The sequence below is a fragment of the Eptesicus fuscus genome, chromosome 12, assembly GCF_027574615.1.
Source record: "Eptesicus fuscus isolate TK198812 chromosome 12, DD_ASM_mEF_20220401, whole genome shotgun sequence".
Classification (NCBI taxonomy): Eukaryota; Metazoa; Chordata; class Mammalia; order Chiroptera; family Vespertilionidae; genus Eptesicus; species Eptesicus fuscus.
Window position 1 is genome coordinate 53,756,071 of NC_072484.1, and position 26,958 is coordinate 53,783,028.

The 26,958-nt window shown below is 36.8% G+C and overlaps 1 long non-coding RNA gene across 1 annotated transcript; it reads left to right on the forward strand.

Moving 5' to 3' along the window:
* The first annotated feature begins 22 nt into the window (after positions 1-22).
* On the forward strand, positions 23-25,300 carry LOC114230024 (uncharacterized). Its single transcript, XR_008557664.1, has 3 exons — positions 23-139; positions 17,814-17,972; positions 24,800-25,300. It is a non-coding gene; the product is annotated as an uncharacterized LOC114230024 (long non-coding RNA).
* The last annotated feature ends 1,658 nt before the right edge of the window (positions 25,301-26,958 follow it).

The window sequence follows — 26,958 nt, forward strand, 5'->3', positions numbered from 1 at the left end:
GAGAGCTGGCGGCCGCCTCGGCGTTTTGGGAGCGCCCTGAAGAGAGCTCACGAGGTTTCGTTTGGGAAGAATCAACTCCTTGGTGTGACGCGAAATTTATAGATGTGTCTGACTTCAGCACATTTCGGGGAAAGCGTGTGTGAGTGGCCCGTACCACATGGAAACTTAAAATGAACGGATGAGGGGGTGGGCAGGGGGTGTTAACGCGGTTCTCTGCCTCGTGACTGTTACCTGCTCTTCGGTGCTGTGACCGGACAGGACTGGGTGGCGAGACCCGACAGCAGAACGATGTCTGTTTTGCTGAGGTTAAACGGCAAGTTTCTGGAGAACCTGAAATAAGGAATCGAAGTGACGGGCATTATTTGTTGGAACAGTATATTAGGTTTTGTTTTGTCTTAGCGAGAGAGGAAGAGAGAGAGAGAGAGCAAGATAAACATCTATTTTGTTGTTCCAACCCTCCGTGCGTTCATTGGTTGATCCAACCGCAACCTGGGTGTATCCGGTGACGCTCTAACCCGCTGACTTACCCAATTGAATGTTTTTTTAAGTCAACATTTCCTGTGGCTAATAACATTCGAACTGTTAATACGTTTTCCTATTTATCTTGATTTCTAAAAGGAGCGTTTTAGCATTAGAAATTCTACAAATGGAAAATAAACAGAATAGACTAGAATCACAGTATCTGTTAAACCGGTTCAATTCTTTTCTGTTAATTCTTCTAAGACCTGGGAGGAAGACAGAGGACAATATTATAAACTTTAAAAGGTTAAGTAGTATTTAGAAAATCTTAAATACAAAATGTAAAAGTAACTTTTCCAATCATTATCGATCTTCAGGATTGAATATCACAGCTTACTTCTTGTGACTGAACATAATAGGATGCTCCTGAACGATTTTAGCAATGCTATAGGAACACTGGTATCTTTAAAGAAGAGGACTGTTGAACTTTCATTGCCCTATTATAGCAAACATCCACTTCCAAATTTTATGGCTTAATTCATAGCACCTTTAGAGAAAATGGGTGAAAATTTGACCATGCCATTTTTAATGCAACGTAGGAGGCATAATTGCTTGTATAAATGTTATAATGGAGAGTTTTGTTACAAATGGAAAGAACCTGTAATCAGTTTGTCTTTTAATGGCACATTGAAAGGATAGTGTACTTGTGGTCCAAAGAAAAACTATCATAACTGAATGACCTAACCTGCTGCCCTGGCCTCTGTCAGCAGCTTCATTGTCCAATCCATTTATGTAAGTCGGAATCAAAAGAATCATCCTTGGCTCCTTCTCCCTTAACCCCCATACCCAGTCTATCACCAAGTCCTGTCAATTTTACTCACCAATTATCTCCCAAACCCATCCCCTTCTCTTCATTACTACCCCCATATTTCAGGATACCATTATCTCTTACCTAATCTGCTGTTCATATCCACCCAACCAACAACCCCATCTGAACCTTTCTCTTCACTGGTGTGCAGGAAAAGTTTTAAGCATCTATTCTCAATTCATGCATATTTTTAAATTGTATACATGTATTGCTGAAAATGGCATATAGTCTAATGAAGCAGACATCCTGGCTTTGAGTCCTGCTCTAATACTTCCTATGTGACCTTGGACTGGTTTCTTAACCTGTCTCATTTTTCTTATCTGTAAAATGAGGATAATAGTACCAGCCTCACAGAGTTATGAAGAGTGAATGAGTGAACTATATAAACTGCTTGGTAGAGTGTTCAGATAGGTAGTATGTATTCAGTAAAAACTAGCCTTATTAATACATCTGAGCTAATAGATGATGATTATTATAACACATGTTTTAAAGACATTTTTAAAGGATGAGAAAAAAATTAAAATCTAGTATCTTCTCCCACTTAAGTTTTGCCTTCTTTGAGAACATCCCTCTACACTATAGATACTATAATCTTGAAAAATAAGTTTGATAATGGCACTATGCTGCCTAAACCCCATTCAGTGGCTTACTGTTATTCTGAAGAAAGCCCTTTTAAACTGCCTCTACTGCTTCCCCAGGTTCATTAACAAACATTTTCTGCCCTCTGGCCTCACTGGCCTGTTAATCCTAGGGCTTTGCATGCTGTTGCCTCTGTCTGGAATTCTGAAACAAACTTACCCCCACCCTATGCCTAGTGATTATACTAATCTTTTTATCTTGTTTTAATAGTCTCTTCTATTAGATACTCTTATAGCACTATGTACCTTCCCATCTTATATTTATTATACTTTAAATTATTTAATTAATCCATTTTTTAAATGTTATTGATTTTTAGAGCTAGAGGAAGGTATAGGGACAGAGAGAAACATTGATGAGAGAGAAAAATCATGGATAGGCTGCCTCTTGCACTCCCCCTACTGGGGATTGAGCCTGCAACCAGGGCATGTGCCATGATCTGGAATTGAACTGGTGACTTCTTGGTTCATGGGTCGATGCTCAATCATTGAGCCACACCTGCCAGGCAGATTGTAAATTTCTTGAGGCCAAAACCTTTTTATTTTTGTTAATCCTCACCTGAGGATATTTTCTCTATTGATTTTCAGAGAGAGTGGAAGGAGGAGGGAGGGATAGGGAAACATTGATGTGAGAGAGATACATCAATTGGTTGCCTGCCACCACCCAGCCCTGGAATGGAGCCTGCAACTGAGCTACATGCCTTTGAACAGAATCGAACCTGAACCCCTTCAGTCCATTGCCCGACGCCGTATTCATTGAGCCAAACTTGCTAGGGTGATGTCACAACCTTTTTATTTTCAGAAACTATCTAATTGCCTGCCATAAAGGAGGTACTCTGTGGGTAAATGAATTAGGCATCACTTGAGGGATTCCTATTTCTCATGTTTTGATGAAAGTCTTTGAACCCATTCACAATTCTTAGCTTCTTCTTATGAGATTATACTATGATTAACTTAACAGTGGAAATGATAGGCATACATATAGATATTTGTCACCAATAAGGAGCTTTATTCTCCCTACCTGGTAGAAAAAATTATGAAGTCCTGAAGAAGTGAGAAAACTTAAAACTTCTTTAAAAGAGAAGCAGCTATTTTGAACCTTTTGTAATATTGGATTTCTTTTCTTTTTTTTAATGGATTAGAACAATGCTTCCCAAACTTTTTCAGTACTTAGAAAATGAATACTTGTATTATATTGTGATAAAAAGATGAGGCTGCTTCCATTCAGGGGCAACAGAAGTTGGGACTCCAGCCATTCTAGGCCCAATGCTGCCATCTTGAGGGCTGGGATTTTACTGTCCCAGCATACCTAAAACCCATTGGAGGTTTAAGATGCTCATTTAAAAATTGCCTGGTGAAATGTATTTTAATAAACACGGTCTTTATAATTATTCAAAGTGTGCATATACATTTTTTGGGGCACCCTATATAAAAAAGTTTCTAGTAGCCACATTTAAAAAAGCAAAAAGAGCCCAGCTGGTCTGGCTCAGTGGTTGAGCATTGACCTATGGAACCAAGAGGTCCCAGTTCTAGTCCCAGTCAGGGGACATGCCCAGGTTGGGGGGGTCAATCCCTGGTGGGGGGCGTGCAGGAGGCAGCTGATCAATGATTCTCTCTCATCATTGATGTTTCCATCTCTCCCTCCCTCTCTCTTCCTCTCTGATATAAAAATAAATATATATAAAAGAATAAAATAAAAAAGTAAAAAGAAATAGATGAAATTAACTATATTTTTTTATGTAATTAAATTTATCTAAAATAGCCCTGGCCAGGTAACTCAGTTGATTAGAGCATTGTTCCAATATGCCAAGGTTGCCAGTTTGATCCTTGGTCAGGGCACATACAAGAATCAACCAATGAATGCATAAATAAGTGGAATGACAAATCGATGTTTCTTTCTCAAATCAATAAATTTAAAAAATAATCAAATATTTTTTTCAATATGTAATCAATATAAAAATTTATTGAGACTTTCTACATTCTTTTTCTTCATACTGATTCTTAAAAATCTGATGTGTATATAATCTTTACAGCACATCTCAATTTGATTGGCTGCATTTCAAGTGCTCAAAGCCACATGTGGCTAGTGGCTACTGTATTGGACCACACAAACCTAGTATATATAAGGAACAAATGAGGTTATGTGATTTATCTGAAGAACCAGAATAGAGTTGGTTATTTGTGCTGGGCATTTCCCATTCTCTTTCCCACTCCTTACATCATCCCATTCCCCTCCTCTTCCAGCACTGAGGGCCAAAAATTTTAAAGTGACTAAACCCATTATGAATATTTACATAAAAGTGTTCAGCACCTTTAAAATGAATCACGGATGAGTTGTTTTAAGACAAAAGAACTATTTTAAGAATAAGACAAAAGGCTGTTTGAGAAATAAGACTTTAAGATAAAAGAAAATTATGTTAACTGTCAACATTTTATCAACTGGAACACTTGGTTTAATTTTTAAAAGTTGTTTACAGTAATTACTAAGTGTTGTTTGGGGGTAGGCATATACACCAATTAGTGATCTTGCCCCAAGTGCCAAAATACTTCATCTGTGATTTGAGTTGATGTGCCAAGATCAGGTTAGGTTTAGCAGTTTTATAATTGTTTTAAAAGATATATTTAACATTCATGAAGGGTGTCAGTATCACACTTTTTATTTTGACAGTCTTAGGCAGTCATTAAAGTGCCATAGTACACATTAAAGATTATATGTGGCTTTTCAATCAGAAAAATTATCCTCATGGAATCTGTGAGGATACTTCCAACTTAGATAAAGAACCTTTATTTATTTTGATTTTCACTACATATTCATACCTTCTGCATTTCCTTTTTATAAACTATTAAAGTAGTTTTTGTTTATGTTTCTAAATATAATTCAACTAGAGGTCCAGTGCATGAAAATTCATGCACTGGAGGGGGTGGTCCCTCAGTCCAGCCTGCCCCCTCTCACAGTCTGGTAGCCCTCAGGGGTGGGAGGCAACCTGGCGATCAAGGGAAGGTGATGCCCCATCACACCTCTGCTGCTGCCACTGCTGGCAATGCAAGCCTCGGCCGGCCCTGGTTACCTGAGCCTTGGGTGGCCCTGGGCGGCTGGGCAGCCACCATCCAAGGCTTGCCTGTGCCTCGGGCCAGCCCTGGGCGGCTGTGGGGCTGAGAGGACTGGGAGACTCCAGAGGCAGGTGCATGGAGTGGCCGCATGCCTGCCACCCCAGCGGGGCTGAGGGGACAGGGCGCTGCCATCTTGTGGCTGTGGGAGCTGCCATCTTTGAGGGTGGGACAGTCAATTAGCATATTCCCTCCTTATTGGCTGTGGGCGCTGCCATCTTTGTGACAGTGTGAGGGTCAATTAGCATATTCCCTCTTTATTAGATAGGATTAGCTATTTCATTTCACATCAGTAATGGGCAAAATTTTACTAGATATATACCTTGCCCACTTAGGAACTATCTATAATAATACAAGTGTAATATGCTAATTAGACAGGAAAGCCGAACGATGTCCTGGACAAAGCTGGGACTGCGAGGGCCGAGGCAAGCTGCCACAGCTGCGAGAGCTGAGCCCCTTGCACAAATTTTGTGCATCGAGCCTCTAGTCTTTTTATATTTGGTGAAGATAGTACAGTATACTATAAAATTGCCTACTTGCCTAGCTCTAAATGATGGTGAGCTGACCAAGAATGTTAATGATGTCATTGCAAAGTAATTTATTATCTATGGAAAGGGACATCTTTTGTAGTACATTGGCTGCTTGGGCAATATTTCATACCTATGCATGTAGGTTTATGAAGTCGAGGACTTTTGTTAGGTAGTTAACCCTGGCATTTATGGGATTGGCATTAATACTTAACACTGCTGTTAGACACCAGCATTTATAGGAACCTCAGAGCTTAACTGCTATAGAGATGATAAAAGAATGTAAGAGTTATCATTAGACTATAGAGTAAAAAAATGGATTATATTTTGGGAATCTTAAAAAACTAATCTTTACCTTTTATCTTACTAGATAGTACAGTATTATACTGCATTGTCTTATGTACATATGTATAGTGCTACCATGATGGAAGCTGTGGGAATAGTATTTATTTACAATAATGTAAAAAATACCCTATATAATAAAAAGCTAATATGCAAATTGACTGAACAGCAGAACGACCAGTCGTTATGATGTGCACTGACCACCAGGGGGCAGACGCTCAACATAGGAGCTTCCCCCTGGTGGTCATTGCGCTCCCACAGGGGGAGCACTGCTCAGCCAGAAGCCCAGCTCATGGCTGGTGAGTGCAGCCGTGGTGGTGGGAGCCTCTCCCACCTCCATGGCAGTTTGATATCTATCCCCCAAGGGCTCCTGGACTGCAAGAGGGCACAGGCCGGGCCGAAGGACACACCCCACCCCAGCCCTGAGTGCACGAATTTTGTGCACTGGGCCTCTAGTATATATATAATGAAGAGTTAACTCTAGGAACAAGTTACTTGGAGTCTATTAATTAAAGCATTCCCTGCTAGGTTCATAAGAGCAAACATGCTTAATATTCCTTACATTGTCCATTTATAAGAAAATAATGATTCACATCTTAAATGGTAATTTTTCCCTCTGTGAATTGATAAATTTCTTCACTGCTGAAAAATAGTTGTGATTTTTAATGTACTCATGCCTCACAAATTATAGAGATGCTATGTGTTAAAACAGGCTCACTACCCCTTCCCTAACCCTAACTTCCTGCCCCCCCCCCCCCCCCCCGTTTTTCCCTATTCTAACTACACTTGAGAAAAATAGACTTTGTTTAAATATTGGATTTGTGCTCTTCTTAATCCAATATTAGTCTAAGGTTAAGGCAGCTTTGATAATTACTTTTCCAAAAATGTTTTACATCCAAAATTCTTAGAGGAGACCTTCGGTTTCAGCCAATACTTTTTTTTTTTTCCTCGCTTCTGTCAGGAAATTTATTTGCAAATATTTTAAATACTTACATTTCAGCCAATACTTTTCAATTTTACTTAAGTTATAATTGGAAGTTTTAGAAATATATAGTGAAATTAAATTATGCTTTAATTCACTTTACACCCTTGGTGACAATTTGTAGATGACTTTTTAAACTATAGTTTTTACAAACTATGTTTTTGTGGATGTTAAAACAGAAATAAACAGACTTCATCTTTTCAAATCTAGCCTGCTTCTTATGTAAAGTGACCATATGCTCTGGCTTACCATCAACAGTTCTGGTTAATATCTGTTGTTCTGGCTAATTATTAATAAGGCTCCTGTTTACTCTAAAAAATGTTCTGGTTTGGGTTATAAATCATATGATCAGAAGCTTTAAGGAATTTGAAGTATAAACTAATAAAAAAAGGTCATTTTTAAAATGACCTTTTGTAGTCAGGAGTATTTCCTTCTCAACTATGTACAGACCTATCTAAACTTTTTAAAAATAATATTATGGTATAGATAATATAAGCAATAATATTATTTGATTTGTTGGTAGTACTCTGAAATTCCTGAGTTTAGAAGTGGTTTGTTTAATACTGACAGGAAATGGATGCAGGAACAATTAGTGATGGTAAAAAACAAAGTGCTTTTCCTGTATATCTTCTCTTTTGAAGCTAAATATAACTGTCATAAAATTAGAGCAGGACCAGTTTTCATCTTTCTAGAGAAGTTGAGAAATTAGGTGGTTTGATAGCATTATATGTACAAACTACTAGACAAGTTCATCCAAGACTTCAGACCCAATCTTCTGGCTATAAATCCTTTATCTATGCTCTCTGTGGCATACCCTACTAGTTTTGAGTAGTAAATTTATTTAAAACTTATCCTGTGCTTTAAAATTTTTTAATTTAGAAAATATTTTTTGAGAAAACCAAATAAAGTTTCTGAATTTTGATTAAAAATTCCTATTACCTACAGACAGTTCTGGTACATTTTTCTATTTACTTCAGAAAGCTTTACATTTTATGAGGTTACTAAAAGGACTCAGTCAGGGTTGGAGTGAAACACCTATTATACGGATTAATTTCAGTTCATTTTTTAGATTTTTTGCATTAATAATGTATTTCATAGTAATTATGGCACAAGTGCCTTTTTATTTGCCTTATAATAGGTGTAGACATTTGAGAGAATATAAATTGACTTCTAATAGAATTGGCAAACATGTTCATATTAGCCTTTCTCAAATCTAGAGAATCCCAAGCTGTGGATTCTTCTATAAAGTAAGTTTAAAACTAAGTAGATTAAAGGGCCTTGAATTATTGTTGTAATCTCAGAAGGGACCAGAGCAGGAAGTGCTCCAAAAAATTGTGACAATTGTGTGTTCTACAATCAATGATGGCATATAGCCACATTCCCAGCGTATGGTACTTGGTAAGTCCTGAGCTGGGAGATAGGACCAGGGTTTAAGCTCTGTCCCTATCTCTGATTACTGTATTTTCCTAGACAAGCCTTATTTCCCCAATTGAAAAATGAGAATATTCATGGTTTCTGTGTCCAAAAGAGTTGTTGTAAGACTTCATAGAAGTTTGAAGCAGCATGCCTATTGAGCAAGCAGAGTGGTGGAAGAAGAACCTTACCTATTAGGAGCATAAGACATGTTCAAAGATTCTGCTCTGGACCATCACTGTGAATTCTGGAAACTATAAGTAAATAGTAATGTATTTGTATAGGTTGCTATTGGAAAATCAGCATAAGCTCCACTTAATTGGTTTGATGAATTCTAAGTTTGATTATAATCCTATTGAGCAAGTAATTTAACTTATCTGTGCCTAGTTGTTTATGAGTGATATGAAGAGACTAATATATATGTTGGGTATTTCACAGGATTATTGATTGATAGGACTGAATGATTATATGTGTGTATCCAAACAGTATAAGAAACTCTTGTTAATCATAGTTTTAAGAGCTACAGGCAATCATAGAGATCTCTCCAATTGCTAGTTACAAAATTATAGTTAGTGAATGTTGAATTGCTATGTAAATTGTGAGACATTTATAATTATAGAAGGGGTTAAATAACAATTTTTAAGTGCTTTTACATATCTTATTTGATTCACATAATTAAGTTTAAATAAATCAGGTAGTATTATTTTATTGTTATTTCAATTTTATTTTATTCTAAGGGACTATAAAAATCATCTAGCCCAACTGCAAAATTGCGTAGGGAGGAAAAACCAATTTATTTATTTCAGAAATTGGTGGTTGTAAGAAATAATTTATTTAACAGAGATTTATGATAAACTCAGCTTCCAGTCTAAGAAAGGAAGTGTTGGTATCAAGTTGATTGTCATCTGAGCTAATTTAGTAAATACCTGATTATATTTGATTCTTTCTTTTGACAATAGCATCTGTTATTATTGGACTTTGTTCAGCAGTGTGCATCCCCACTTTTTCTTATTTCTAGGCTGTCTTCAGTCCAATTTCTCTATTTCATCCTTATCAATTCATTAGCTTATTTAACCATCTTCTGAGAAAGAGGGTGTGGCTTGGTGGTTGAGCTTCAACCTATGAACCAGGAGGTCATGGTGCAACTGGTCGGGGAACATACCCAGGTTGTGGGCTCAATCCCCAGTGTTGGGAGTGTAGGAGGCAGCCAATCAATGATTATTTCTTATCATTGTTGTTTCTATCTCTCTCTCCCTCACCCTTTCTTTCTGAAATCAATAAAAATATATTATTTTCTAAAAAGGAGAGTTATTTTTAAAAACTCAAATACTAATTATTTTAACAGTTCAAGTTAAATGAAGAGATAGACTTCTTTTATATTTATACCTATTTCTTACTTAGCTAAGCTAGTTCTATAATTATGCAAAATAATATGATATTTACTTAATTAAAGCACATAACTGTTTAATTTTCTATTTGTAATCTATTCGACCAGAGCCTTCGCCTAATGTATTCTTCAGAGCCATGCTCTAGGATCACATTATAGGTTATAATGAATTATTTCTTGTAACCAGACCCTCTTGGACACAGTCCAAGACAAACTTGTTCTATTCAAAATTCTGTGTTTTACTATAATAGGAAGTGTTACTTGAGGGTCCAATGTAGTCAATCTATTTTTACTAAAATTTTACCAATGTAAACTTAAACAATAAAGTCTTTAGATCAATACTGGAGACAAAGTATTTTCAGAATACATACTAATTGTTCATTTGCTGCTGTTTGGCTCTTTTAAAATTGGCAACGAAATTCAGGAAATGAAATGTAGTTTATTAGAAAATACCTTTCTCACAGAAGATCAAGTTTCAGTGCATCTCAGGTTTTGTGGGAATGGATCAGATACATCAGACAAAAATAGGCTAAAGTTCCTCACTTTCCATTAGAAATTGAAGTACTCATTTCTCAGAAAATCCATTTTAGTTATATAGTATATTAAATTTATATTGGTAAACTAAGGAAAAAGTGTTTTAACCATATCTTTGCTGTAATAGTGATGTACTAGACACCCTTTGGACCTGCTCACTCCAATCATTGCAGTTGTAACCAGATTCAAGCACATGAAACCTGACAGCCCCTCACCTAGACTTTCTGTTCTGGGGGCTTCTCTGAAACCTTTGGAAATAGAAGCAGAACCTGAAAGTGTGAGGAAATTGATAACGCATGAGACATCACTTAACTGATAGAAGTCAAACTGGTGGAGAAACGCTCCTCTTGCATGTCTTTAGCTTCATGGCTCCTAAGAAGGTACCAATTTGCCCAAAGTAGGGGATGAACTTCAGAATGCACTCTTGTATTGGCCTTCCCTCCCTCCCCAATTCTTTCTTCTAATCCCCCACTTCTGATCCCTAATTAAAGCACATAACTAACTGTTCCCTGGGATGACTTCCCAATAAAGAACCTGCACATAATCTAGAGGATTTAGGCTCTACTTTATAGAGAGAACCCAAACAAAGAGATCATGGTTAAACATGAGATTTCCATTTTAGTATTTTTAAGTTGTTAATGGAAATTTTAACTTTTTTTTCTTCTTTGTTAATCCTCACCCGAGGATATTTTTTTTCCATTGATTTATTTCCATAGAGAGAATGGAAGGGAAGGGGAGAGACAGGAAGAGAGAAACATCAATATGAGAGAGACACATTGATTGGTTGCCTCCCACATGTGCCCTGACCTGGGCTGGGGATGGAGCCTGCAACAGAGGTGGTGGCCCTTGACCAGAATTGAACCCTTGACCCTTCAGTCTGTGGGCTGATGTTCTAACCACTGAGAAAACTGGCTAGGGGGAAAATTTAACTTTTGAAAGTTTGTATGCATGGATGGGAGTTAGATTAATTCTATGTACTACTTTGTTAAAATGTTAATGCTGACCCCTAATTGGTTGAACATGTGCATTTTAGGCTATTTTTCTGAAAGTGATAATGGTTGGATTTCAAAGAACTCATACACTATTGCTCAGTCTCTTATAGGTAAGAGAATCTTTTCTTGTTGCTTCTCAAACTTTAGTGGACATCAGCATAATCTAGAAATAATGTAAATATGCACTCATACGATCTACCCACCAGAGATTCTAATGTGATATGTCTAGATGGCGTTTAGCAATCTGTCTTTTTAATAGGCATCTCCCAGGTGAGTCAGATGGTCCAGAGACTACACTTTGAGAAACATTGCTACACTATTATAGTAGTAATACTGCTGGGTGTAATCTATGACTATGAAGTAAATTAAAACTAACTGACTCCACAGAGATTGAATTAGTACTGTTAATCATATGTTCTAATAAATCGAGCTAAAACCTCTGAGAAATCATATTAAAAATGATAACCCAATTTTTATGTGAGTCATTGTGCTCTTCCTTTGTAGAAATTTTATTTGATACTTAGAGTCCCAGTGCAAGAAATTCGTGCACAGGTAGGGTCCCTAGGCCTGGCCGGCAATCAGGGCCGATTTGTGGGGAGACCGGCGGGGCAATCGGGGGTGGGGGGGTGGGGGGTGGGGCCGCTGGCACTCGCCTTGGTTGGCCTGGGGCCTGCAGGTGGGGGGCAGCTCCTGCGTTGAGCATCTGTCCCCTGGTGATCAGTGTGCGTCATAGTGACCGGTCGTTCCACTGGTCGTTCCACTCTTCAGTAGATTTGCATATTAGGCTTTTATTATATAGGATTACTTGGCTTTACATTAGTATTAACATGTGGTTTGTTATGGTACCAAGGAACTGCTAAGAATTTAATTTACACTAGATGTGTTTAATATATGCTTACTGGTGGAACTAGGAAAGGTCATTTATCTTAAGGAAGTAAACACATCCTAAAAAGTAAAACTATGGGGAAGAGACTGATGTTGTCATGTTGGATGGACTGAACAACTTGCCTTACTGAATGACCTGTAGCCAGGTTCTGGTGTAGCCAGGTTCCAGATTCAGGGTACAGGTTTCTGGCCTATGGCCAGGTTCCAGTGGTTAGCTCTGTGTTATAGTTAAAAAAAACAGTATACTTGTTTCTGAGCAACATATATTTGTTTTAAATTTTGTTAGACAATTGCTTGGAAAGTGACTAGAGCATAATTTAACAGATCACTAAAATGCTATGTAGATGGTATTTACTATTCAGTTCTTATTATATTATTGAAATTTGATTACAATATTAATATTTTCAGAAAAGTGAATGAATAAAGCTATTGATCTTGTATTTCTCAATGTTTCAAGATTCATTCAGAAATTCATTAGATTTAAAATGTTTTTGTGTTGGAAGTTTTTCTCACTCCTAATGTAAATCATTGTAGAAACTGTAGGCAAAGAACTTTCAAGGAAATAGACTTAAGATGGAACTTTGAAACTAAAAATTTGCCATGCAAGTTTTAGTTTTACTTTGTCAAAAATAATAACTTCTAAGATAATAGTTTCATGGTTACTTTTATATATAGAAACATTTATATAGAAACAGTTAAGAACTATCTTTGAAATTTGTTATTCCCTGCCCTCTTTTCAGTTGTTTATAGTAATACTCTAAATCTGTGAAAATAAATGCAGGTTAAATACTAATTTAATGAATAGCCACATAAGATTAATTGCTTATTATATAATAAAATAGTTTTAATAAGAATGTATAATTAGTAGCATGCCTGTGCCATTCCCTTCTCCCTTGCCTTCCCCTACAGGCATGTATTTCCTAAACTCCACGAGACCTGCAACCAGGGGAGCAATGGGCAGCAGTAGTTGGTCTCAGGGGGCTAACCCCCTGAACCTGTTGCCAAGGCCTCCTTTTCTCTGACTTCCCAATGAGCCAAAACAGCCCAGCCTACGCTCTCCCGTTGCTTCTTCTATCGCTTTATAGTTTCACTGTCCTAAGTGTGTTTTTGCTGTAGTCAATAAATTCTTGCTTGCTTTTCTTAAAAAAAAGAAAGAATGTATAATTAGTAGACTTAATTGGTAAGTAGTAATTTGTCTTTAGGTATACCACCTACATACAAGCTTTTCAATTTAAGAGGAAAGACAATTCATTTACCATGGATATAAATTCAAATTATGTTATTAGCACAAAGCTTATTTGTATAGCAATTAAACATCTTTTAGGAAATTAAAGTTGACTGCAAGAGCTCAGTAAGAGCAGTTTGTGTTATAAGTGGATCTATTTGTTGGTTCTAATATCAAGTCAGTTCCTGCTCTTAGGTTTTAGAATGTTTTGCCACACTCTTCTGAACTCCTTTCTGATTAATGACATTCATTTCATAAATATCTTGCATATGAACTTTGTTCATTAACTCCATTTCCTAAACAATTAATGAGTCTGAGGCTAATTTAATATTATTTTTAGAAAATGTTAAATCCTATTCTGTCTTACTTATTACACCCAAAACATTTTGAACCCATTCTCCCTATCATTTACTGTCAAGGAAATGCAATATGATTTAATACTGACCTACAATAAATTTAATTTAGAAGAGAACCTTTTGAAGGAAAAAAGCATATTCTAGAGTCCTGAAGAAATAATTCAATTGATAGTAGAAAGAGCACAATCCTTGGACCAATAAAAATCCTTGGACAACTAGTTTGATGTTTTATAAGATAATAGATATAAAATACCTTTGAAAAACTCAGATACTAGGCACATGTAAGGTGAAATTTAGTCTATCTATGTGAAAGTTCCTTTCTTTGTTATAGGGATGATTGAATTTAACAGAGATTTGAATTTAAAAAAATTATTTAAACGTTTTCATTACCTTGATATATTGCTCTCAAAATATATTTAGCAATGGCTTCTTGACTCTTTAATTGGATTCACTTACATGGATTTCTAATTTTTTAATTTAATAAAGTTAAATATTTTTCAATATTAAATCTTAATGCTTTCCAAGGTTGCTGATTTAATTTTCATATCTCTGACAAAAATAAAATGTATATTCTAAGTTAAGTGTTGACTTCTCTTACTTAAGCTATTTGTTGAAATTTATTATAAATTCTATTAATAGGGTGGAAAGGATATTGACATTTGCTGCACCTACAATGCTCTAGGAACTGTGTTAAGTGTTTTATACAAAAAATCATGTAATTCTTCCAACAACTCTTAGAGAATGGTAGTCATTTCCATAACTTATAGATGGAGAAAAGAGAACTCAGAGGGTTCAATAATTCCCTTGGGTAAACCAGATTGTAGCAGAGTCAGTATTCAAACCCATTTCAGTTTGGCTCAAAAACCCGTAAGTTTTTCAACATACTATCCTTTCTCTTTCCTGTAAAGGTAAGAAACAAATGGAAGTGATTATTTTCCAGAGTCATTTGAACTGAACTAAATTTACAAATTTAGAAGCATTCCTCAGGTAGGATTTTCCCTGTGAAAAGATAAGGAAGTTAGGAGAATTAACATTTAGTTCTAGGAGTCAGTTGAAATTTTTGAACCTCTGGTTCTCAAGCTTTCTGTAATCCCATTTCCTTGGAATTCCTCAAGTTAAAAACATTTAAAGCATTTTTGAGCACTTGTGTGTAAAGCACTGTAGTAAGAGCATACTCCTTAAATAACAAGTTCTATCATCTCTAACAGGGGTTTTGACTCCTGCAATTCTGGTCTTCATAACCTTATTGAAGTTCTAGCCAAACTTTAGATGGCTTTTTTGGAAAATCCTAAACTATATCCACATAAGAGGGACTAAAACAATACAAAAATACATACATCTATTCTAAGAAAATAAACAGTTGAGATAGTTTAAAGCAATATTAAGTGAGAAAATGACAGTAGGACCCACAAATATGAAGGAATGTGAAGCACTCTTATCAATGTGATATAAAAGTTTACGATGGCATTAAGATATTAGGGTTTGAAATGGTAGTCACCTTCATTATCAATGGCAACTCCAATAAATTCAGCCACTATACCAAAAAAGTTTGGGGGTAATGATATTGATTAAAATAGAAAAGCAAATAATCTTTTAGTTCAGCAAAGACTCATTAATGTAACTCTATAACACAATTTAATTTTTTTACAAATTCTTTAGAAAACATAGGTTTCATGTAGCATTCAGAAGAATCAGTGTAGAGTAGTGAAAAAATTATTAGTCTGGGCTGGTGTTGAGGAAACAGATGTTCTGGTTCCAGATCTACCTTTAGCTTATATGTAGTAATTAGCATATTTTGAGGCTTTTCATTCAACTCAAATAATGAGTTGTTGGATTCATTAGTTATCTTTAAGAGTCCTTCTAGCTCAAAAATGTTATGATTGTGTTTTTGATAGGAAACACATGAAGGTACTGAGAAAGTAAAGAGGTTACTATTGTTAAGAAACTTAGCATTGTTGACAAAAAGAGTCATTGTATGAAACTGTGTGGCTAGGATAAAGACAAAGGGATGCATTCCCAAGTAGACTTAAAGAATGAAAAGATTTTTAAATGAGTAGAACACTTTTTGACCTGGGTCCTGACATAATGAAGGGCTGTATAAAACACAAATACACACATGTACAAAAACACAGACTCTTAATTTGATTGATAAGTATATGTAGCCTTAATTTTAATCAAAACATCACAAAGTATCAATGTTTTAAAGGAATCAATTTATGGAAAATATATAAAAGTTATTTAATAGGACTTTCATATATTTAAAACTGAAAATACTATTAAATGAAAACTATAGAATCCCTCTCCAAAATGTAGAGTTAGGCTTTAAATATTACCCATAGATTTGATATGAAAAGATATATCTAGTTCCTAAGTAGCTTTCCTCAAAACCATAAACATAAAAAATAATAAATAAATTGTAATCCTAAATTAAGTTTATTTTCAAACAGTAAGCCCTGTATTTAAACACTATATGGTTTCAAAAAATGTACATTACTATATATAATAGATTCACTAGAAATACTAAAAGTATATTCTATTGATATATACCCATATCTTGCCTAAAAACTAATTGAAAAGCGAAAAATTCAACCAACTAAAATTTTTTATTCTATTCTCCCCAAATTTTCAGAATACAGTTTATGCTAAAAAGACGTTTTTGTTTTAGTTTGCTGAATCAGCACATTCCTTTTGAAGATTCAACATTACATGGCTTTTTAGGAGTCTAACTGAATTATCAGAAGTTTTATGCAGAATTGACTTGGAGAGTAGGATTAAAAAGCATCCAAAGGATTTCCTTGCAAATGAAATCTCATCTGAATATTTATCCTCAAAAATTATTAACATCCTAAAGAAACCCTAATAGCCTTTGAGTTTGAACATAAAAACAAAGTGAGGATTCTAGGGACGATGAAAAGAATACATGTCTTGCTGAGTTCAAGGCAAAGTCATATTAAGATGGTCTACAAAAGCTCTTGACAGGAGACTATTCAGTATAAATCTGTTTAAAAAGTTATTTTAATTTCCATATAAATTCATATGTTAACTGTTATGTTAAATTGAATGCCAGGAGATTTGTACATTGAATTTGATCTAATATAAAGGGGGTAGTTTGGTATGCAGAAATAAATCTAAAGGGGTTGGTAAACTTTATGTATTTTAAATGAGACATACTACTAAAATAAATTAATTGGATCCATGAAAGATGTAAAAAAATTATTTTAAAATATAGAGAAAAGGAAGATCCAAATTTTCTTTAATCCCAGAAATTTTTCAGATGTAATAGGCATGACAAAAACTTGTCTTCATTCCTTTCTAGTCAGCTCAGTAAGTGCTTTGAGCTCCAATGGTTAATCAGTTACCAGATTCCACATCTTTGTTTTTTACAATCCCCAATTCTTGTTGTGAATTGTTCCTCTTAATGTACTTACAATCACCAAGAGGACACCACCATTTTTTTCCACCTTAAAAAAGCAATTATTATTTCACCCACAATTAGATTTACCACTTAAAATTGTTACTGTATAGCAACAGCCCATAAAACATAATAGTATATTATCAAAGAAGTAGATGGCTTAAGATGAATTACTAATAGATGAAATATATTTAGCAAAATTATTCAACTCAGTTTTTAAAATGGCTATAACCATGTCCAACTTACAAAAAAGTATAGCAAAAGTGCATTATATACCTAATAACCTTTACCCAAATAAGTCAGTGAACATATATGCAAGTGTTATAAAACCATATCTAATTTACATAAAAGATATAATGCAGGTATTATGTTAAAAAATAGATACTTTCTGAAACATCATTTAAGCTTCCAAAATTGCAGAGAAAATTGAGAAATAGGAAAGCAATTTATTAACTTACCCTTCAGTTTATTTGGAAAACCTCTGCTCTTGGTCAAAAGCAGAAGGTGTTTCACTGCTGACTTTCCCTGAAGCTATGAACTTAAACAGTAAACCAGTGGAAACCACCTCCCTGGACCACGCTAGAGTTTGCTAGACAGTACTGTTGTGTGGAAGAAGTCTGCTGCATCTAAGCTATATACAATGTGCAATGGATAACCTAATATGTCTTTCATTTAACTGGCTGGGCAGGTTTCTACAGTCTGTGGAACATGGAATCAAACCAGAATATGTTGGCATAACAGGCCCGTCAAACCGGTTCTTCTGTAGATCCAGAACCCGTCCAACCAGTCTGCATCAAAGGCTTGCCCAACAAGCTGCAGCGGCTCAGCTCTGCTAAGCTTGTACCGGGTGAGTTATCCCCACCTGCCGTCAACTTCCAACAAACTGCTCAGAATGTTGTAGCCTCCAGCAAAATAATTCAGAGTTCTAGTGGGAGGAGTAGATCTGTGTCAGGTATAGCAAGAGTCCATTGTTATAAATTGTAGATACTTGAGTATCTATCATCCTCAGAGGTAGGTAATTCCTTTTAAAAATGTACTTCAGGCTCTCTGCAGACTAAAGCCTCTAGAAAGAGATTATCTACAAGAATGAAGAATCCATGATGCCTGACCTTTTCCACTGGTTTACTTGGCTCTGTTCAGTCTAGTTGAGCCTTGAGAGGGAGGTTGATATTCTCCAAGAGTAGTGGCCCTGAGAGGTAAAAGGAACGGTTTTTAGAGGGAGGGAAACGAGGTGGAGGTTCACTAAACATTTGTCTGGGTGTGTTATCTTCCTTGTGCTTAAACAATCCTCATACCATTTCAGTTTGAAAAACTATTTCTACATACTAGGGCAACTTGGAGAGGTTTTACTTTGAATATTCAATAGTTGAATACAAAGTACTGATATCTACGAGGTGCCAGAAACTGTGTTAAGTATAGGGTTACAGTGGTGAAAAAGACTAGTTTAGTAAGAGGTGGGAGGAATGTTCAGGTGCCCAGTTAAGCATGTCTAGTAATCTTTTGGAAGGAAGAAGTGAACAACACAAGCTCACATTTTGACAGAATTGGTTTATAGTAAGGGAGATCATGTGAGATTTGTCCTTACTCTCTCATAATACTTGAACATTTAGAAACATTCTTTTCTATCTACTGATGTAGTTATTCTCAAACTTTCCCACTTACCTATCAAGTGCTGATTAAGAACACAAATTACTGGCCTCACCTCCAGAGATTCTGATTCAGTAGGTCTGGATGTTATCCAAGCACTTATGGTGATTATGCTGCAATTGTGACAGAGACCATAGGCCCAGACTCCAGGCTCAGTTTCTTTTCTATATTTTTGTACTTAATTAAATAGGATACATATTAATAAAAATGTACTATATTTACTTTTGTATCTCCAGTGTCCAGAACACTGACACTTAGAAAGTATTTAATAAGTGCTTATTAATTATCTACTCAGTGCCAGGACTTGCTAGATCCAAGGGGATTCACAGCTAGTAACTATTATGTGAATCAAACTACATTAAGTACTATAATTATAATAATTGAGGTAGGAGCACAGAAAAGAGAGCAAGTATGACTGAGTATGACTTCAAAAAAGAGATGGGTTTTAGAGACTTTCCTTTCTTAGCATGACCAAAGATTGCTATCTGCAGGGTAACGAAAGGTTGAGTGAACAATAAAAAGAATGTCTTTGATATGATTCAGAAATAAAAGTTTTAAGTATGCAGACACTATGACCTGAAAACTTAGTAATAAAGGTTATTTAGAGTAGGGCCCAGCAAATTTTTCCACAAGTATCAGGGAGTAAATATTTTAAGGTGTGTGGGCCAGATTGTCTCTCTTTCAATTATTGAACTCTAACATGGTAGCACTAAAACAGACATAAACAATAGTCAGTGAATGAGTGTGGCTGTATTCCAATAAAACTTAACAGAAAGAGGTGACAGGCTGTATATGACCAATGGACCATAGTTTGCTGACACCTGCTCTAAAATGAAACGTTAAAATTAACAAGACTGCATAATTAGTTAGGAAAATGGTCTTGGGAGTCAAGAAGATTTGGGCTCCATCCCAGTTCTGTTCCATATTAGTTTTGTCACCTGAGTCAGGCATTAGTTTTATTTTAAAATGTGGAAGAAAGTAATAGTTGCTAATCCCTAGAGTTATTGTAAAAGTCAAATAATTTAATTCACATGAGGCTTTAATGAAAAAAATCTAGTACACAGTAAGGGCCCAATAAAATGCCAGCCAGTTGAACATGGGTGTTTATTTCCATTAGTTCTTAAAGCCCAACTAACATGACAGCATAAACTCTAAAGGATCAAAAACATTGAGAGAGATAGCAGACAAGAGGTGTTCATACATTTTGGAAGAAGGAATGAGGAAGAGTGATGACTAATTTAGCAGAATAGAGAAAGAGGAAGTCTACTTGCAATAATAAAAGCAAGTCTGTCTTTGCTATAGAACCTTAGAAAACTTGAGGAATTGGAGGCACAAGATACCTTTAAAAATTATTAAAAAATTTTTTTTGGTTAATACCGGTGGGTGTATACATTTTTCCATTGATTTTTAGAGAGAGTGGAAGGGAGGGAGAGGGGAGACAAAGAGAGAGAGAAACATGGATATGAGAGAGACACATCAATCAGTTGCCTCCTGTACATGCCCTGGGGGCAGGATCAGGCCTGCAACTGAGATAATGTCCTTAACTGGGAATCGAATCAGCACTCTTCAGTTTTCGGGGCTACGCTCTAACCACTGAGCAACCCAGCCAGGACATTATCCAGGCTTTGAATGGGAGGATTGGTGACAGAAGATAGGTAGGACTTGACTCATTCTGGGAGAGATTGTCACAGGTTGGTTTTTGACTTGAAAATATCAGGCAGAGCTGATGGTGAATGGTAAAGCAGCACACTGAAAACAGTGAGATCGTATTAGTTTCCAATGGATGGTCTAACAAATTATTACAGATTTAGTAGTTTAAAAGAATACAAATTTATCATCTTACAGTTCTGGAAGTTGGAAGTTCAAAATGGATCTTACTGGCTAGCAGTAGGGTTGAGTTTCATTCTGGAGGCTCTGGGGGAGAATCTGTTTTATTGTCTTTTCCAGCTTCTACAGGCCGCCTGCATTTCTTGACTTGTGGCCCCTTCCATCTTCAAAGCCAGCAATGGCCAGTCAAGTCTTTCTCACACTGCATCATTCTGACATTGACTCTACTGCCTTCCTCTCCCATATGTAAATCCAACTGTATAATAAGATAATCTCCCCATATTAAAGTCAACTGATCATCAACCCTTAATTCCTTCTGCAATCTTACATCTCCTCTGCCATGTAACATAACATATTCACAGGTTCCTGAGATTAGAGGGTAGACATCTTTAAAAGACCGTTATTTTGCCTACCACAGAGATTAAGTCAAAGTCTCTATATTGAATGGTGAGATGTCCAGATCCATTCCTCTGCTTGGCTTCTAAATGCTAGTAACCAGGTTGAGACTCCTCACTTAGAAAGCAGGAAACTGGAGAATTTCTCTCCAAGAAAATCTCAAAACTCTCATCACCCTAATGCAGTGGTTATTAACCAAGAATGATTCTGCCCACAGGGGCCATTTGGCAGTGTCTGGGAAAATTATTTTTTTTTAGAGAGAAAGGAGGATGAAGATGAGGATGAGGAGCAGAGGAAGGAGAAGGAGAATGAGGAAGGGAGGAGGAGGAGAAGGAGGAAGAGAAGGAGGAAGAAGAGGAGGAGGAGGAGGGGAGGAAAGAAAAAGAAAAAGGAAAGGAAAAGAAAAGAAGGCAATATGATTGATTTTTGGTATTAAATTTAAATTTAAAGATTTTTTAACATGCAAGTGTTAAATTCACTCATCAAGGGTTAATGTTCAAAGATCATAAAATGAGGAAGGTGATCAAACTGTTACAAGTACAAACTTGCACCTGCAGAAAGTGTGCACATTTATATCTGCCAATATTCATAAGTAAGGGTTTGTAACATACTATCCAACAGCTAGTAAAACCTGATCACTATGAAATTAAGAGCATGTTTTACTTGAATAAGTCCAAATCAGGAAACCTAATTTTGAGCTTCCTTAGTTACTCTTAGGGTGTGTAAACATGGAGTATTTATTTATTTAACATCCTGAGCCTCAGTTGCTTCACTTACTCAATGAAGGAGTTCAATTGGATATATTCTAAATATCTATTTAGCTCAATACTTCTATTCTTTTGGGCAAGTGAACAATTAAAAAACGTGAAAGCAAAAGCAAAATAGACCAATCAAGGAGACATTCTACAGAAGAGCAATTTTTAAATGCAAGCTGATTTTAAGGTATGTCCTCCAAAAGCTGACACTGAGATACGGATTCGGGTGCAAGTGATTTATTAGAAATTTGCTCCAATGTGAAACCAGTAATTGAGTCAGGAAGGCAGGCCCATAAAGGAGATCATGAAAAGCAAGGGTATGAGTTCAGCATCAGCCTGATCCCAAGGAGCTCCAGAGCACAAATTACAAAGAAAGAGTTTATCTCACTTGGAGGCAAAGGAACTAGGCTTTCATAGTCCTGAATCAGTCACTGGCAACTGGCTACTCCAGGGATTGTAACTTCCAGATACTCTTGGCTCTTCAAGAGAATTGGCTCTAGTAACCCAAGAATATTCCTTTGAAGAGGTTGCAGGCACTATAATATTAAGAGTGAAGTATTAAGACTTTTGCTCCCAGCCAAGACAGAGCCATAGGAATCAGATTTAACTTACCACCTGAAAAACAAAACAAAACAAGACAAAATGTATAAAACAGTGGTTTTAAGACATTGTACATCAGTGAACAATGAACATTGTACACCTTGTTTGTTTACTCTCTTTAGGAGAGAGTAAACAAACAAGGTGAGCCCTGCAGTTACCTCAGCATGCTGCCTAGAGAGTTTCCAGGCCATAGTGAAGAGAGGGGTAACCCAGGTAGAGTTTAGTGGTCTCATAGAGATTGTCAGGTTGGATAAAAATGCAAAACCCAACTCTATGCTGCTTCCAATAAGCATACTTCAAAAAGAAAGACCCACATAGGTTAAAAGTAAAAGGGCCAAAAAGATATGCCAGGCTAACACTAATCAAAAGACATCTGGAGTGGCTATATTAATATCAGACAAAATAGGTATTAGATAAGAGAATATTACTAAGGACAAAAAAGGTAATTTCAAAATGATTAAGGGGTTAATTTACCAAGGAAACCTCATAATCCTACATATTTATGCATCTAATCCTATCTAATAATAGACAAATATGCAAATTGACCATACCTCCGACACACCAACAAGCCATGCCCACAAGCCACACCCACCATCCAATCAGAGTGAGTATGCAAATTAACCCAAACCAAGATGGCTACAGCCACAGAGAGCAAGGTTTCCTAGGTAACAGAGGAAGCCAAGCTTTCTGCCAGCCGTTGCAGGCCTAAGCCTCCACTCAAGCTACAAAGTTTCAATTATAGAAGGTAAACAAATTCAAACAAATGGCAGCAGAATGGAACTTGAGAGAGCAGGCCAGGGTTGCCGCCGGCAACAGGGGAAGCAAAGCTTTCCGCACACCCTGGCTGGGCCCACCCACTTAAGGCAACAAAGTTTCAATTATAACCCCAACACAAATGGCTGCGGGCCTCGGAGGGAGCCCCAGGCTTGGCTCTGCTCCGGGCTACAAAGTTTCAATTGTAGAAGGAAAATAAATTCCAGATACCAGGGCCTCCGCTTGCGTTGCCAGGGGGCGTGGCCCGCCTGCAAACCACCACAGGCCCCTCACTCAGGCCGCCCCATGCCCCAAGGGAACCCCACCCTGATCAGGGACACCCTTCAGGGCAAACCAGCTGGCCCCCACCCCTGTACCAGGCCTCTATCCTATCTAATAAAAGAGTACTATGCAGATTGATCATCACTGCAACACACAATATAGCTGCCCCCATGTGGTCAAAGATCCTGCCCCCATGTGGACACAAGATGGCCACCACAAGATGGCCAGCAGGAGAGGGCAGTTGGGAGGCACCCGGCCTGCAAGGGAGGGCAGTTGGAGGTGATCAACCCTGCAGGAGAGGGCAGTTAGGGGTAACCAGGCTGGCAGAGGAGGGAAGTTGGGGGCAAACAGGCTGGCAGCAGAGTGGTTAGGGGGTGATCAGGCTGGCAGGCAGAAGCGGTTAGGGGCAATCAGGAAGGCAGGCAGGCAAGCAGTTGGGAGCCAGCAGTCCTGGATTGTGAAAACCAGTTTGATAATTATTGGAAGTTTTAATCACACCTGCTGCTATTCCAAGGAGGACGTTTGATACTACAACAATGGAGTGATTAATGGCCCTTCTAATTTTTCTAAACATGTGTCCTGCAAAAAAATAAAAATAAATAAAAATACTGCACACAGTATTATGTAGGGGGTTGAGAAGTACGCTAGTATGCTATAAAAAAGTGTTCTGAGATAAAATATGTTTGGGAAATACTAACACAAAATAAATTGCTTGTGAGCAGTAGAGAGAAACTTTTTTTAAATAAGGGGTTAATATAGAAAAGATAAGGTAGGCTGTTGAAAGAAACTTAAAAAAAATATCTTCTTGGAATGCTCAGGGTCTACTCAAGAAGGCAAATAATCCTCTCCACTAATATTTACAGGGTAAAACAAGATGGTTGTTAGAGTATTAAATTTGACAGTAAAATAGTAGTCAAGTTTTCAGACTAATTTAAATTGGCCAATCAAAATAAGCAAATACTCTATAAAAATCAATTGTACTGGACAAAAAAGCTGTTCCTAAAGTGTTAACTAAAATTTTTATTGGTAGTTCATCTCATGGTAAAATTGCATAACATATAATGAACCTAAAGCAGTCACATTTTAGTGCAAAAAAGTAAAATTTAAAAGCTATCAAGATTACAGCATAAAATTTCCAAAAGCCTCCCAACATTTAAACCAAAAAAGGGGGGACAGTAGAAGAATATCATGTAAGGAAAAATATCCTGTAAATAAATTTAGAAAAATTTTACTTTAGAAAATTAATTTTCATTTGTAATGCTAACAGCAAGACACCCAGGTAAAACATACATGGTGTCAAAACAAGCCAAAGGAAAATCGTTTGGGCAAAAAAATGAAAAAGGATCGCAAGTCAAATTTATAGAAAATATTCCTTTATTAACTTTTGGTCGAGAATATGTTTGTATATTTTCAGAAAACAACTCCAAGACCATGTGGATTCCTGCAACAGAGAGGAATTGATAGGAGTGCTCCAGCCATGAAGACAGAAGAGAAACAGTCCAGAGATGGAAGACGCTGACCATGCCTTGCCATACTAGCAGTCAGCAGATGTGCGTCACTGCATATTGCCCAGGACCAAACCAGAGAGGGTCGGACCTGCATTACCACCATTTGTCCACCATCCAGAACTGAAATATCATTGCTGTTATGTACACATAAACAACTGTTGGACATAGAAATCGGGACTCAAAAGAACTGTTGGCCCAGAAGGAAACTCACTATAGACTGATTCATTTGCCTCTCAGCATAACCATTATTGCTTGTCTCATTTTCGGTTCCTATAAGTGTATTCCTAGTATCACATGAGCTCACTCATCTAGGGGAAATGATGAACAACATAGACTGAAGAACAAGAACAGCATTGATCAGACTGTCAGACCTCAGAGGGAATGTAGGAGAGGGTGGGGACAAGGGAGATAGATCAACCAAAGGACTTGTGTGCTTGCATATGAGCCTAACCAGTGATCACAGACAACAGGGGGATGGGGGCATGAGTGTGGGGGGGTTTGGGATGGGAATGGAGGGGGGTTGATGACAAATATGTGATACCTTAATCAATAAAGTAATTAAAAAAATATCTTCTTGCCCTCGCCGATTTGGGTCAGTGGATAGAGCGTTGGCCTGTGGACCAAAGGATCACGGGTTCGATTCTGGTCAAGGGCACGTACCTTGGTGCAGGCTCCTCCCAGGAAGCAACCAATTGATGTGTTTCTCTTACACATCAGTGTTTCTCTCTGTCTTTCCCTCTCTGTTCCACTCTCCCTAAAAATCAATGGAAAAATATTCTCAGGTGAGGATTAAATAAATAAATACATAAATAAATAAATAAATAAATACATACATATTCCTCATTAAAAAAAAAAAGAACATTAAAAAATACCTTCTTAACAATAACAAATAGAAATAGAAATAGCTAAATAATAGAATCTATAATAATATCTATTTGAGAATCAAAATCTAGTTCATCTCTAAGTCAGAATAATATAATGATTAAACACATGAGTTCTTAGAGCTAGGTTGTCAATATCTCTGTAACTATATCCTGTTGTAAAGAAGTCCCAACACAATACTGAAGAATAATAAAGTTGGAGGACTGACACTACCGGACCTCAAGACTTACTATAAAGCTACAGTAATCAGAACAGTGAGGTATTGGCAAAAGCATAAACAAATATATTAATGGAATGGAATAGAGAACCCAGAAAATGATTCACATAAATATAGTCAAGTGATATTTGACAAAGGAGAAAAGGCAATACAGTGGAACAAAGATATTTTCAACAAATGGAGCTGGAACAACTGGACATGTAAAAAAACATGACTCTAGACACAGACCTTACCCCTTCACAAAAATTAACTTGAAACAGATTATAGACCTAAATGTAAAATGAAAAACCATAAAATCCCTAAAAGATAATATAGGAGAAAGAAGGATCTCTTACCCTTTGAGACAGCTTGGTGGGACCTGGAGAGTATTATGCTAAGCAAAATAAGCCAGTCAGAGAAAGACAAGTATCACATGATCTCACTTATATGTGGAATCTAATAAATAAAATAAACTGATGAGCAAAATAGATCCAGAGACATAGAAGCATGGAACAGACTGTCAAATCTCAGAGGGAAGATGGGGGTGGGTGTATCTGGAGATTTTGACATTCCTTTTTCAATAATTGTTAGAATAAGTACACAGGAGATCAACAAGAGTGTAGAGGAGTTAACACAAGCAACCTACTTGATGTAATTGACAGTAGTAGATCATTTGGCCTAAAAACAACTGAATGCACATTTTCTTCAAGTGTATATGAAACATTAAAAAAATAGTTTTGGTTACAAATGAAACTTGAGCTACTTTGGTCCACAGGCCAACGCTCTATCCACTGACCCAAATCGGCGAGGGCAAGATATATTTTTTAATTACTTTATTGATTAAGGTATCACATATTTGTCATCAACCCCCCTCCATTCCCATCCCAAACCCCCCCACACTCATGCCCCCATCCCCCTGTTGTCTGTGATCACTGGTTAGGCTCATACGCAAGCACACAAGTCCTTTGGTTGATCTATCTCCCTTGT